The following is a 13,948-nucleotide window of genomic DNA, read 5'->3' as shown; positions in this document are numbered from 1 at the left end:
TTATTTTCCTATGAAGTATAATGTTTGTGAGAGATTATGCGCAAATATTCCTGGATAATTTGAGAGCTTCTTTCTTTTTAATATATAATTTTAGAACAGAGCACCAGACTAAATATAGTGTAGTAACAGCTTGTAGGATAAGAAAGTGAGTGAATGCTAGAATTTCTTATTTTAATGTATTAATGATTATAATATATATAATTGCATTGCTTTATTGTGACCCACCAGGAGATTGTTTATGATGAAGGGTGTGATATAAATAAATAACATCTGAATCACATAGCACAATGTTTTCCTTTTATTTATGCTGCACTATTTTGATATTCGTATTTTCTTAATACCAGTATGTTTCACTTTTTATACATATAAAACATTTTATACATATGAAATACATTTGCCACCTGCACCAACTAAGCTGACTAGCAGGTATCAAACCTAGCTTCATTTCATCAATATATTTCCTTTAGGGACCCTGGATTGGATATATAACTGGATTATTGTCTGCAGATCTTTCTATTATCACACATTTTTCGACAGGCCATAAGGGCCTAAGAAACATCATTCTGTATACTCCTAAGCATGATATAGAAACTCTTAAGTTGCACTCTCACTTGTACTGCTATAAATGTATGCAAGATTCCAACTTCTGGCACAATGCAACTTGAAATTAGTTGCTTTAATAAACAGTTATCAAAGCACTTGAGGACAATGTAAGCCTTGACCTTATCTGGATAATTATCTCCTAGTCTGCACTGAGTGATCTAATTAATTGCTGTTGGCACCCTCTGCAGCTATGAATACTCTTAGCCTGGGTGCCTTTCCCTTGCTAAAGTGTTTTTGTGTTGCTTGCAGGAACTATTGGTCGCAAAAAAACTAATAAAAAAATGGGGGGGTTGTGTGTTTATAGACAAAGCATTACTTTTCTGAAAAACCCTTAATGACATTGACACATTCATAGACTGGTTTTTGTTTCTTTAAATTATTTTTAAACACCTGAATTCTGGCATGTGAACAATAACTTAAAGGAATGAGTGGTAGATATGTGAAATATTGACTGAAATATCAATCAATCAATCAATATACTTTATTCGACCGATAGTCAGAAACAAACAAAAAAACATTTCTCAATACAAAGATAAACATATAAAACTGAAGGCATCAGAGGGATACATAAAAATATAAAAATATAAAACTGAAGGCATCAGAGGGATACATAAATGTCTGAAATATTGTGGCTGCAACCTCTGCATATTCTGGATTATGAGTGGGGTAGGAAGCTTCTATAGCCCACCCTCCAGATTTTAAAGCATAGATATGAGGTGCATTCATCATTCCAAGGCACCTCTCCTGAAAAGTATCATTTGTGACTGTTTATTACTGCACTACTGCAAATACGTTCCAGAAGGAGCTGAGAACATAGTGGAAGAACTGTAGGACAAGTTTGTGCCTGTGGAGACAGGAATGGGGAAGTAAGTGATTTAGAAAATATATCCAGTTCTTTCTCCAATCTCTATATTCCCCTGCTAACTTTAGTGCCTCATTTATAGGGAAATAAGGAAGTCAAAAGCAGCTGTGGCAACAACCATGGCAGAGGAGCAGCAGAAACATTCAAGATGTGTTCATCCACTCTCTCTCTCTCTCTCTCTCTCTCTCTCTCTCTCTCTCTCTATATATATATATTATCATATTATATGACACATTGCTATAACACACAATATTATATTACTATATATTTCATTATATCATGTGTGTGTGTGTGTGTGTGTGTGTGCACATATAAAGGCAAATGTTGGTGTCTTGAATGTTTGGTACCACTTAACCTCTATCTCTTCCCATATAAAGGTAAAGGTACCCCGACCGTTAAGTCCAGTCGCAGACAACTCTGGGGTTGCGGTTCTCATCTCGCTTTACTGGCCGAGGAGCCAATGTTTGTCCACAGACAGCTTCCGGGTCATGTGTCCAGCATGACTAAGCTGCTTCTGGAGAACCAGAGCAGTGCACGGAAACGCCGCTTACCTTCCCGCTGGAGCGGTACCTATTTACAGTGGTACCTCGGTTTATGAACACAATTGGTTCCGGAAGTCTGTTCATAAACTGAAGCGTTCATAAACTGAAGCGAACTTTCCCATTGAAAGTAATGGAAAGTGGATTAATCTGTTCCAGATGGTCCGTGGAGTACTTAAACTGAAGCGTTCACAAACTGAAGCGAACTTTCCCATTGAAAGTAATGGAAAGTGGATTAATCCGTTCCAGATGGGTCCGCGGAGTACTTAAACTGAAGCGTTCATAAACTGAAGCATGGGTGTAATTGGTTCCGGAGGTCCGGTTTGCCGCGGCCATCGCTCCGGAGGCGCGAGACGACCGTTCCGGGAGTCTCGAACGTTGCGGGGGTTTTTTTAGGGGTTTTGTGAAGGCTACACAAACCCCGGTACCTCAGGGGGGGTTACCCTGAGGGAGGTGTACCCAGCGGCGCCCTAGAAGTTCTCCTTAACTCAGGATTTTGTTCGTAAATCCCGGAGAAGGATTGGAGCTGTGGGCGCAAAGGGGAGGTAGCGCAACCCCCTCAGCGCGAAGTCTCAAGCCTCTGATGAAAGCGGCAGGCTTCCAAGGAAAAAAAAACGAGCCAGGATCTCTTTTAGACGCATTGGACTATTAAGAACACCTAAAGTTAAAAGATCCTTAGACTCGGACTGCTGCGAGTGCAAAAAGGGAGTCCGCTCCAGCAGATGGGAGATCATGGCGTACGACGATTCACTGTGAGAGGGAGAAGCTGGTAAGAAAGTATCCATCTAACGAGAGAACGGAAAAGACCTCAGCTACTTTGTAAATTTTCTAGCAGAGAGCTGAGGCAGAGTTTATTTGTTGGACTTTATTTGACTTAGCTGGTGGAAAGGTGGGAGTTTCCACTTCGTGCTGCCCGTGATTCTTTTTGGAAGGGGAGGCATGACTTGCATTTTCGCTGCGCTCCTCCATTTTGAGTAAAAGAAAACGTACTGACCTAGATTTCAATACTTTGCAACTAAAGGTTTGGGACTGTCTATCTCTCAACGCTCTTCTATCTGGTTTTTTTTATATCTTCTGGATATTTCGAATATTCTGGGACATTCTGCGTTTGAGGAGAAGAAGAAAGGCTTGTGACTATCTTTGCCAGCATTAGAAAATAAACCCTCCCCCTTCTTCTCCACCGCTGGCTACAGCAGTGCAACGATTGACTTCTTGGCGACTGTGGACTTTTAGATCTTAACAACGGTAGCCTCAGAGCCATAGACGTTTTGAAAGTACTGTGTTAAACGCCCAGGGGGATCCAGTGTCTTGTCTCCCTAGAGGAGACCAGAGCAGAGGAGCAGAGTCTTGAGACTCCATTTTAAAAAGGAGGAAAGCTGGAAGAGTTCATTTTCCGTATACTCTAAAAGGACTGGAGCTGACGTGTGGTGGAAGAATGAACTGCAGTACCCTATTCTAAAGTAATGTAGTATCAATCTTAGAGGGGAACCAAGCTCTGTATAAGAACTCCTCCAAACGCAAGAAGAACTCTGATTTGATTTATACTCTGGGGTTTGAGTTGGGGTCCAGGCTTGGCCTGAGAACATAGATTGTTGACTCTTATTAGACATTGTCATATTGATATTTTGATATACTGATACATTGGTTTATTGCGGTGCCTAACCAGCCCCAAAGTGTTTCTCCCCCCTAAAGGAAAGATTTAAATTTACAAAAGTTGAATCTTTTCCACTCCTCCGTGAATTTATTTTCCCCTGTTTCCCCTTACCCCCTTCCCCTCTTCCTTTTGCTTGTTTGTCTGGTTTGTTTTTCCCTCCCCTTTTTTCTTTTTTTTTCTTTTCTTCTTTTTTCTTCCTTTTTTTTTCCTTTTCTACAGGTTGAAGCTATGTCAGGAACGGGAAAGAAAGGAGCGGCAGGGTCTACTGAGAGACGCTCTTCAAGACAGGAGAATGGAAAGGAGAGCAAAGAGATTAAAGACTATGACACCTTAATGGCAGAGATCAGAAAGGAATTTAAGCATAATGAACACTACATTGACAAGAAGCTATCAGAAGTTCAAGAGACACTGGATAAAAAACTCGAAGGCTTAGTAACAGAAGTAAATGACCTAACAGTAAGGTCTAAAACAATGGAAGACAATATTAAAAAAACTCAAAAAGACTTCAAAGAAATCATGAAGGAGACGGAAAAAATGAGGGAAGACATGTCTGATATGAGTAAATTACAAGAAGACATACTGGATAGCATCGCTTTGCTAGAAATGAGACAAAAACAACTAAATTTGAAGTTCAGGGGGATCCCAGAAGAGATCAACGAAAACATCCGGCCGAAAATAGTGACAAATCTAGCAATGTGGCTTGGCTTGCAAGAGGAAGAAGTAGATAGCAAAATAAGCAATGCCTTCAGGATAAAAGTAAGATCAGTTGAGGCAAAAGCCAAAAAATTACCTGGGGACTGCTTAGTATCATTTACCTCGATGGATTTTAAGAACAGGATCATGCGAGAGAGTTACAGTAACAACCTTAAGATAGAGGGAAAGACGATCATCCTTTTTAAAGAGGTCCCGACTAGATTCTTGAAAAAAAGAGAACCGTTTAAGGAACTCGCTGGCCTGCTAAATAAAAATGGGATCTCCTATAGGTGGGAGTACCCACGAGGGCTGATCTTCTATTACAAGAATAAAAGATTTACGTTGACTAATGAAAATGATGTAGATAAATTTGCCAGGAAATATTATAAATTCCTCGGAAAACCAGAATCGTCGAATCCAAGAGCAGACCAAGACCAAGAAGAGGAAAAGAAGGAAGGTACAGACGAAGAAGAGGGAGAGCAAGAAGAAGAAACCGAACCACCCATAGACATTAACACCGAAACGCAATCTTAAATTGATTTTAAACTCAACTACCGAAATGACATTAAAAGTAATATCTTGGAATGTAAATGGCCTTAATGACAAAAACAAGAGAAATAAAATTGAACATGTTCTGAAAAAGAAAAATCTCGATGTAATTTGTTTACAGGAAACCCATATTGCAAACAAACATAAAAAAATTCTGAGTAACAAAAGATTGGGCAATGAATTCATAGCATCGGATCAGAGTAAAAAAAGGGGAGTGGTTATCTATGTTAAAAATAAGTATGAATCTGAATTAATTTACAAAGATGAAGAAGGTAGAATTTTGATTGTACAAGTTACTTTACAAGGGGAAAGGATAATTCTTGTAGGTATTTATGCACCTAATGAAAGAAAGGCCGAATTTTATTCTAAATTAAAAGAAATTATGCTAGACCACCTTGATGCTAGAATTATCCTTATGGGAGACTGTAACGGGGTAGTGATGCCAGAAATCGATCGATCGGAAAGAAGAAAAGATAGAAACGAAGGCAAACTCCCGAGATCCTTTTTCAATTTGGTAGAAGACATAGGAGTTACAGATTTATGGAGATTTAAATATCCCACTACTAAACAGTATACCTTCTTCTCAGGATCCAATAATAGCTGGGGAAGAATTGATTATATTTGGGCTTCTAATGATCTAATCCCCAGAGTTGCGAAAATAGACATCCTCCCCAGAACTTTCTCTGATCATAACGCAGTGTATTTGGAATTGAAACTAAAAGATAAAGTCAATTTTAGATGGAGAATGAATGAGAATCTCTTCTATGATAAGCAGATAATTGGGAAAGCTAAAGATACAATTCGGGAATATTTCAATTTAAATATGCATAAGGAGACATCAACCCATACTGTATGGGACGCTAGCAAAGCCGTCATGAGGGGGTTCCTCATACAAAAAAACAGTCACAAAAGAAAAGAAAGAGGGAAAATAAAAGAAGAAATCCTGACACAAATAATGGATTGTGAAAAACAGTTAACATCAATGCCGACAGACGAAACTTTGAAACAAACTATCAAAAGACTCCAGACACAGCTTTCCATACAAGTAAACTACGAGGTCGAATGGAAAATCAAATGGCTAAGACAAAAAAACTTTGAATTCGCAAACAAATCGGGTAGATTTTTGGCCTGGCAGCTAAAAGCACGGCAAAAACAGAGTACAATCACTAAGATTAAGGATGAAGGATTAGAAATAGAAGATCCTAAAGAGATAAGGAAGGTCTTCTTAAGATACTATCGAGAGTTATATAAGAAGGGAAAAGAAGACAAGACCAAAATCGAAACATACATTCAAAAATATGGCCTCCAGAAAATATCTCCAGACCAAAAAGACCTCCTTAACAAAGATATCACTAATCAGGAAATTGAGAAAGCCATTAACAAAATGAAACTGGGCAAGGCCCCTGGGCCAGATGGTATATCCGCAAAGTACTATAAGGTCCTAGTAAAAGAAATCACACCCGTACTCTGTGAAGTTATGAATAACATCCTTAAAGAAGGGATAATCCCTAATACCTGGAAGGAAGCCCACATTACCCTGATCCCCAAAAAAGATACTGACACACAAAATGTTAAAAATTTTCGGCCAATCTCTTTACTCAACAATGATTACAAATTATTCACAGATATTTTGGCAGACAGATTAAAACAAGTTCTAAACACAATAATTCATAAAGATCAGGCGGGGTTCCTTCCAGGTCGTCAGATGCGGGAAAATGTGAGAAATATTGTCAACATAATCGATTATCTTGAGGTGAGAAACGAAAAGCAAGCGGCGCTTTTATTCGTCGACGCTGAAAAGGCGTTTGACAATGTCTCTTGGCAATTTATGTCGTACAACCTAAAAAAGATGGAAATAGGAGAACAATTTAGGAGAGGCATCGAAGCAATCTACACAGAGCAGACCGCAAGGCTAATAATAAATAACAACTTGACAGAAAAATTCGATATCTCTAAGGGGACTAGACAGGGCTGCCCTATCTCCCCCTTGTTATTTATCATGGTTATGGAAATCTTGAATAATCGTTTGAGAAGTGATACAGAAGTAAAGGGCATTAAATTAGGGAAAAAAGAATATAAAGTCAAGGCTTTCGCCGATGATCTCGCAGTAACTGTAGAACAACCAGACACAAGCTTACCGGAAGTCTTGAAAATTTTGGAAGAATTCGGCAAGGTGGCGGGTTTCAAGCTCAATAAAACAAAGACCAAGATGATTCTGAAAAATCTAAAAAAAGAAGAAAGTGAGAGATTAGAAGAACAATTAGGAATTTCATGTGCCAAAAAGATAAAATATTTAGGAGTGTGGCTAACGGCGAAAAATATTAATCTGTTCAACGACAATTACAAAACAGTCTGGAAAGAAATCAACAAAGATATGGAATGCTGGAAGAAACTTAAATTATCTTTCTGGGGAAGGATTGCGGCGGTGAAAATGAATGTTCTGCCACGGCTCTTATTCCTATTCCAAAATATTCCTATAATAAAAGGGACTTCCCAATTTAAGGAGTGGCAAAGAGCTCTATCTAAATTTGTGTGGCTAGGAAAGAAGCCCAGAATTAAGCAAAAAATTCTTGTAGATAAGAAAGAGAGAGGAGGGTTTGCCATGCCTGAGTTAAAGCTATACTATGAGGCAGCTTGCCTTGTATGGATCAAGGATTGGATTATGTTACAGAATACGGATTTGTTAGACCTTGAGGGATATACAAATAGATTCGGCTGGCATGCCTATCTGTGCTATAACAAAATCCATACTGGCTTTAAAAGTCATGTATTTAGGGGTCCAATTTTGGAAGTATGGAACCGTAATAAAGCTCTATTAGAAAGGAAAACACCATGGTGGGTTGCTCCCTTAAATGTTTTAGCTATACGAAAAGTGAACATGGATAAGAAAGGAATTATGTATGAGGATATTGTTGTAAAAACGAAAGATGATTTTAAATTAAAAATTTATGACCAGATCAAGGATAAATTCGCTGGTTGGCTACAATATTATCAAGTTAATGATTTATTTAATAAGGATAGAAGAGAAATTGGTTTTGAAGCAAAAAAGTCGAAATTTCAAATCGAATTATTGGAAAATAGTCAAAAATTATTATCAAAAATGTACAATTTATTACTGGATTGGTACACGTTGGATGAGTTGACAAAGGATTGTATGATCAAATGGGCGAGAGATTTCGGGCACAATATACCCACCGATAGCTGGACCAAATTATGGAAAGAACATCTAAACTTCACGGCATGTACTTCTCTTAAAGAAAATGTAATGAAGTTAGTACACCGTTGGTACCTAACACCAGTAAAATTATCTAAAATATATAGAAATCAAAATAAGTGGTGCTGGAAATATGAAACATCGGTGGGAGAATTTTACCACATGTGGTGGGAGTGCAAAAAGGTTAAAAAGTTTTGGGATCTGGTTTACAATGAATTAAAGAAAATTCTGAGATACACCTTTCCCAAAAAGCCGGAGATTTTTTTGTTGGGACTTTTAGATAAAGAAATAGCAAAAACTGATAAAAATTTCTTTTTGTACGCCACCACGGCGGCGAGAATTCTAATAGCCCAGAAATGGAAAATTAACGAAATGCCATCAATTAATGAGTGGCAGTCGAAACTTCTAGAATATATGGAAATGGCCGTACTCACCAACAGAATCCGGGACCAGGATGAAGGAAAACTCAAACTGCAATGGAGTAAATTTGTTGAATATGCAAAAATTAATTATAAAGGTATGAAAACGTTAGTGGTAATAACATAACTCCCACAATGATACATATATAATGAATTAAATAATACGATATGAGACTGAAATAACTTACCATCTACTGGAAGGAAGGAAGTCGTGCTGTCAATCTTGATGTATATAATGTTCTTTTTTTCTTGTATGTTTGTATGTTGGAAAATCAATAAAAATCTATTATAAAAAAAAAAATTAAAAAAAAAAAGAAAGTAATGGAAAGTGGATTAATCTGTTCCAGACGGTCCGCAGGGTACTTAAACTGAAGCGTTCATAAACTGAAGCAAACTTTCCCATGAAAGTAATGGAAAGTGGATTAATCCGTTCCAGATGGGTCCGCGGAGTACTTAAACTGAAGCGTTCATAAACTGAAGCATGGGTGTAATTGGTTCCGGAGGTCTGTTCATAAACTGAAGCCTTCATAAACTGAAGCGAACTTTCCCATTGAAAGTAATGGAAAATGAATTAATCCGTTCCAGATGGGTCCGCAGTGTTCATAAACCGAAAATTCATAAACCGAGGTGTTCATAAACCAAGGTTCCACTGTATCTACTTGCACTTTGTGTTTTCGAACTGCTAGGTTGACAGGAGCAGGGACCGAACAACAGGAGCTCACCCCATTGCAGGGATTCGAACTGCCAACCTTCTGATCGGCAAGCCCTAGGCTCTGTGGTTTAGACCACAGCGCCACCCACATCCCCCACAGCGCCACCCACGTCCCCTCTTCCCATATACTACTTCTCATTTCTCTTTAACTTATTTAATCGAAGCAATTCCATTTCTTTTACCCAGTAATACATTTTAAACCTAGGTGCTGCTGCATTTATATTTTTATTTACATTTATTCATGCCTATATGCAAGTATTCAGTTGATTTATTTTTCCACTGTAGCTCTGAAAATTTAATGTGCCTGTGAAGGATGGAAACCATGGCCCTTCTTACTGCTACTAAGCATGCTAGCAATTTTAAAGGGTTAAATTACCAGAAATATATCTCTATAAAACTTTTCAGGATGGTTAGTTAGGGTTATCATTTGCTCCCGAATACTAGAGAGGGCAGCCATAGTCATAGCAAGCAGTGTAGAAAATGTATTGGATGGTACAGCGTTCTTAAAAAGAAGGTCAAAATTACTGCTTGAATTGTTGGGGGATGCGCGGGTGGTGTTGTGGTCTAAACCACTGAGCCTCTTGGGCTTGCCGATCGGAAGGTTGGGAGTTCGAATCTGCGTGACGGGGTGAGCTCTCGTTGCTCTGTCCCAGCTTCTAACAACCCAGCAGTTCGAAAGCACACCAGTGCAAGTAGATAAATAGGTCCCGCTGTGGCGGGGAGGTAAACAGCGTTTCCATGCTCTCTGGTTTCCGTCATGGTGTCCTGTTGTGTCAGAAGTGGTTTAGTCATGCTGGCCAGATGACCTGGAAAGCTTTCTGTAGACAAACACCGGCTCCCTCGCCCTAAAAAGCAATATGAGCACCACACCCCATAGTCGCCTTTACCTTTACCATATCCTCTATGTGAAATAGTACTGGAGCAATGATAGATTCAGGAGGGTTAAATATTGCAATGTTCTATCTGGAGGCTGGGTATTGGAGGCAACTGTTGCAGACTGTGGTAACATTATTTCTAAAGCACTTTTTGTAATATAAAAAGTAATTGAAATATTTGTATTTGCTTTATAGAATGTGCAGCCAGCAGGATGTGGCCAGCACATTCAGCAGCTGATAGGGCTACGACCTGCAACCTCCTCCCACATTCTTTCAATGAGGTTGTATCTTATTTCCATTTGAGCATAGTTTGTATAATGTTGTCATCTGCCTTCTGACATTGTCTATTTGGCAAAAATTAAAACTTTTTTTATTTTTAAAAATAGCTGAGCACAGTATAGAGTTGAATTTTGTTTTATAGCTGATCCACAGAATTTTCTGACTTGAACATTATGACACTGTTATATCAACACAAAAGTCCTCATCACAGCAAATCACAGATATAGGAGTCGGGTTATCAAAGGTGTAGAATATTCTTCACCAGCTATTCCAGTGCCAAACCTTAAAATGTATCTAAATTCCTGGAAATCTATTTGCAAATAATGGAAATCATCACAACTCCTTCCAATAATTGGCATTGACTCTATAGTGTCCATGCATCATAACCAACAGACTGAAAACAAATGTGTTGACTTGTTAGGCCCTATAGTCTCAATAGTGATTGGCAGGGTGCATCCCACTGCAAGTTATTCGTCAATTGTGTTTCATTATCAAATGAGAGCTCCCTTATGATCTTAACTTTTTATCCTTGACAGATGCTTTTAGAATTTTTGCAACTAACAATCATATAAATACATTAGTTATAAAGCATCTATTAGAATGTTTTGTATTTCAGTGCAAATTTATTTTTAAATTAGCTTTCTGGATGTACTGGGGTGGGGAATGAACGTTGGGAAATTACACGTAAATATATTGCTAACCGCATTACCTCAAAGTAAAGCTAGGTTTGCCACTGTAGCCATTCAGAGCTTCTTGGTGAGCTGCAATCACAAGGCACATGGTTGTCACATGCATACTTAAAAATTTTTGCTAAAATGCAATGTATGAAGTTTCAGATATTACCGGTATATTCAGTCTACATTTTAATGATGAAAGCCAGTAGAGTATGGAGTGTTGGACTGGGAGCTGGGAGACCAGTTTGGCCATGAAGCTCACTGGGTGGCCTTAGGCCAGTCACTGCCTTTCAAACTAACCTACCACACTGGGTTTCTGTGGGCATTAAATGAGGCTTGAGAACAATGTATACCACCTTGAGTGGTGTGCACCACCTTAAGAAAAAGGTGGGGTATAAATGCAATGAATAAATAACATTAGAAAACATTGGCATACTTCCAGTTGCCACTGGAAATCATCCTATTAATCCAAAGACTATTAAGTGAAGCTTTGTTCCAGGCATGTGTGACCTTCTCTGTGTTCAGACTTATATTCATGGCTTTCACAGCATGTCCTCGTTTTTCCAATCTGAAGTGACTTCAGGCGTGTAAAGGAATAAGTCCCACAGCCCATCAACATTCTGTTGCAAATGCGCTTTGGCTTATTTTATGCAGGAGTGCTGGCCATTGTTATGATGCATAATTTTATCTTGGGTTTCCTGGGAAAGAAGAGGGGAAATGACCCACTTTCAAAGTTAGTAAATGGAGTGTGGTAGACATAATATATAATTGGCTTCTTAGGTGTTGTAGCATTACCTTAACAGCCTTGCCTTCCCTGTCAGTGATAGGCGGTAGTGTGGCCACCAAAGTACATCTCCATGATGCAATTATGAGGTGCACAAGCACCATTAATATGGTTCTTCCAATTCTTGTGGTTATATCATCAGTACCAGAAGCTCCTTCGTTACTCAGGCCCCATATACTCCAGAGAGGAACTTTATGCAGTCACTGGGTTTTCTGCATTGCATGCTGCAGAACCCAAACCAGCCTAAGTTCTGGTCCTAAGAAGAACAGTCTGTTGCTAGCCCATGATGTCACCTATCTCTGTACCTGAGGCCAGACGCTTAGGCTACTCAAATGTAGAATTGAGAGTCCACACATCCATCTATCCCTGCTCCAATCACCCACAGCCTGTCACACCCCTGCAATCTCCCAAAGAAACTGAGAGAATACACTTTGGGACCACCCAGATGAGAGCAATGCCCTACATCAGGGCTCTGTCCCTTTTAATTCCCTGCTGGCTCTCAGATAAGAGCTGGAGATAGTACAGTTAGTAGGCCAGTGCACTAATTAGGTCATTGGTTCTCAAAGGGTGTGGCATGCCATGCTGGTGTGCCCAGGAGAGGATGGCAAGTGTGGCGGGAAGACTCAAGGACCATCAAAGAAACATTTCAACATTTCAGTGTAGTATGGATATACAACCAGAAACAGTATCCACGCCTCCCTTCAAGAGCATTGACTATTTTTCTACAGTTCTCCACGACATGTTGTTGTGAACAGGGATTTTCAACTTTGACAAATATGAAAGATAAGAAAAGAGAATGGATTCTTTGTGCTGATGACGAGGTGAGAGTTTGTTTGTCTCAAATTAGACCTATTATAAATGAGATTTCCTGGCAAAAGCAAGCTCACACCTCTCATTGAGTTGGCATATTTACATATGTACAAGGCTCATTTATAATTCCATTTTGGGATTGATTCATGTTCTTATGTAAGGTTTTATACTTTCTGGATGGCCTATGATAATATAAAGTAGTTGTGTTCTATGTTATCAATAAAGCACTGCTAGGAATTGTTGCTTTTTGTTTTCCAATATATTTATTATCAGTTTAAAAAAATTGGTGCAGTATGAGCAAATGTTTATTTTGAAAGTGTGAGCCCAGAGGAAAAAGTATGAGAACCACTGATTTAGGTATTTAGGTGTGCTTAAAATTCTATTGACACAACATTCATACTCTGTGAAAGCTCACACTAGGAGCTGTCTCGGGTCCTGCATGGCCTAACTCTACATTGGTTCTTGGAAATCCTAGACCTAGACTCTCATCAGAGGTCATCGAAATCTGTTCCAGACCATGTCCAGCATCCACTCTAATTAGACATACACTGATGAAGGGGCATGTGAATCAAAAGCACGTGTTAACTGCTGTGAGATGGGTCCTCACCACAGAGAAAAGTCCTTTGGGCATCAGTCATGCCACACCTTTTGTGTATGAGCCTTATTTGATTAGGCCCAAAGATCTTTGTGTGTGCAGTTGTTGGTATAGAGGGGAGATCTGCTAATTTACAAAATAAGTCTAGGGCATTGTGTATGATGTCATGTACAAACAAAATTCATATCTGCCTATATTCTGATATCGCTGTATATCATTTTATATATCACTAAAACATGAGGTATGTAGCAGGTGCATAGCTCACCTGTCCCAGTACTGTCACTCTGTAACTGTGTCTTACATTTCCACCTATCATTATTTATAGCGAGTCAAAGTGCTTTTACATTTTAACTATGATCTTGTTCATGTTTTATTAAAGTGGCATGTGAGACACTTTGCTATGGGTGGTATCAAGCTGCTTCAGTAATATGTGATAAGAGAAACCATTTGGATAGATTATAAGCTTTCTTCCCATGCCTGCAACACCTCTTTCTAGGGTCTGTTTACACTTTTACATGTGGAAAGAGCTGCATCCGTGTTGTTCCTCTTTACAGAAGCAGCAATGCAATCTTGAAGAGAAAGGAAACAAGGTTCAGAAGGACACAGATTGAGGGCGGGTGAAGGGTGTCACAGGAATTAAACGGCAGACATTTCTAACACCACCTACAGCCTCACAGTATTAAAAG

The 13,948-nt window shown here is 39.0% G+C and overlaps 1 protein-coding gene and 1 long non-coding RNA gene across 3 annotated transcripts in view; one reads left to right on the top strand and one right to left on the bottom strand.

The window, feature by feature from the left end:
- The window catches only part of CTNND2 (catenin delta 2), a 466,576-nt gene that overhangs the window by 102,896 nt on the left and 349,732 nt on the right, over positions 1-13,948 (top strand). The gene's annotated exons all lie outside the window — the stretch shown is intronic.
- LOC148684733 (uncharacterized) lies at positions 6,470-8,834 on the bottom strand. Its single transcript, XR_015951322.1, has 3 exons — positions 8,722-8,834; positions 7,039-7,124; positions 6,470-6,740 (listed from the first exon to the last, which is right to left on the bottom strand). It is a non-coding gene; the product is annotated as an uncharacterized LOC148684733 (long non-coding RNA).

The sequence above is a fragment of the Zootoca vivipara genome, chromosome 8 (genome assembly GCF_965207765.1).
Source record: "Zootoca vivipara chromosome 8, rZooViv2.hap1.1, whole genome shotgun sequence".
Lineage (NCBI taxonomy): Eukaryota > Metazoa > Chordata > Lepidosauria > Squamata > Lacertidae > Zootoca > Zootoca vivipara.
The sequence above is the reverse complement of the archived record's forward strand: the minus strand, read 5'-3'. Positions and strand labels throughout refer to the sequence as shown.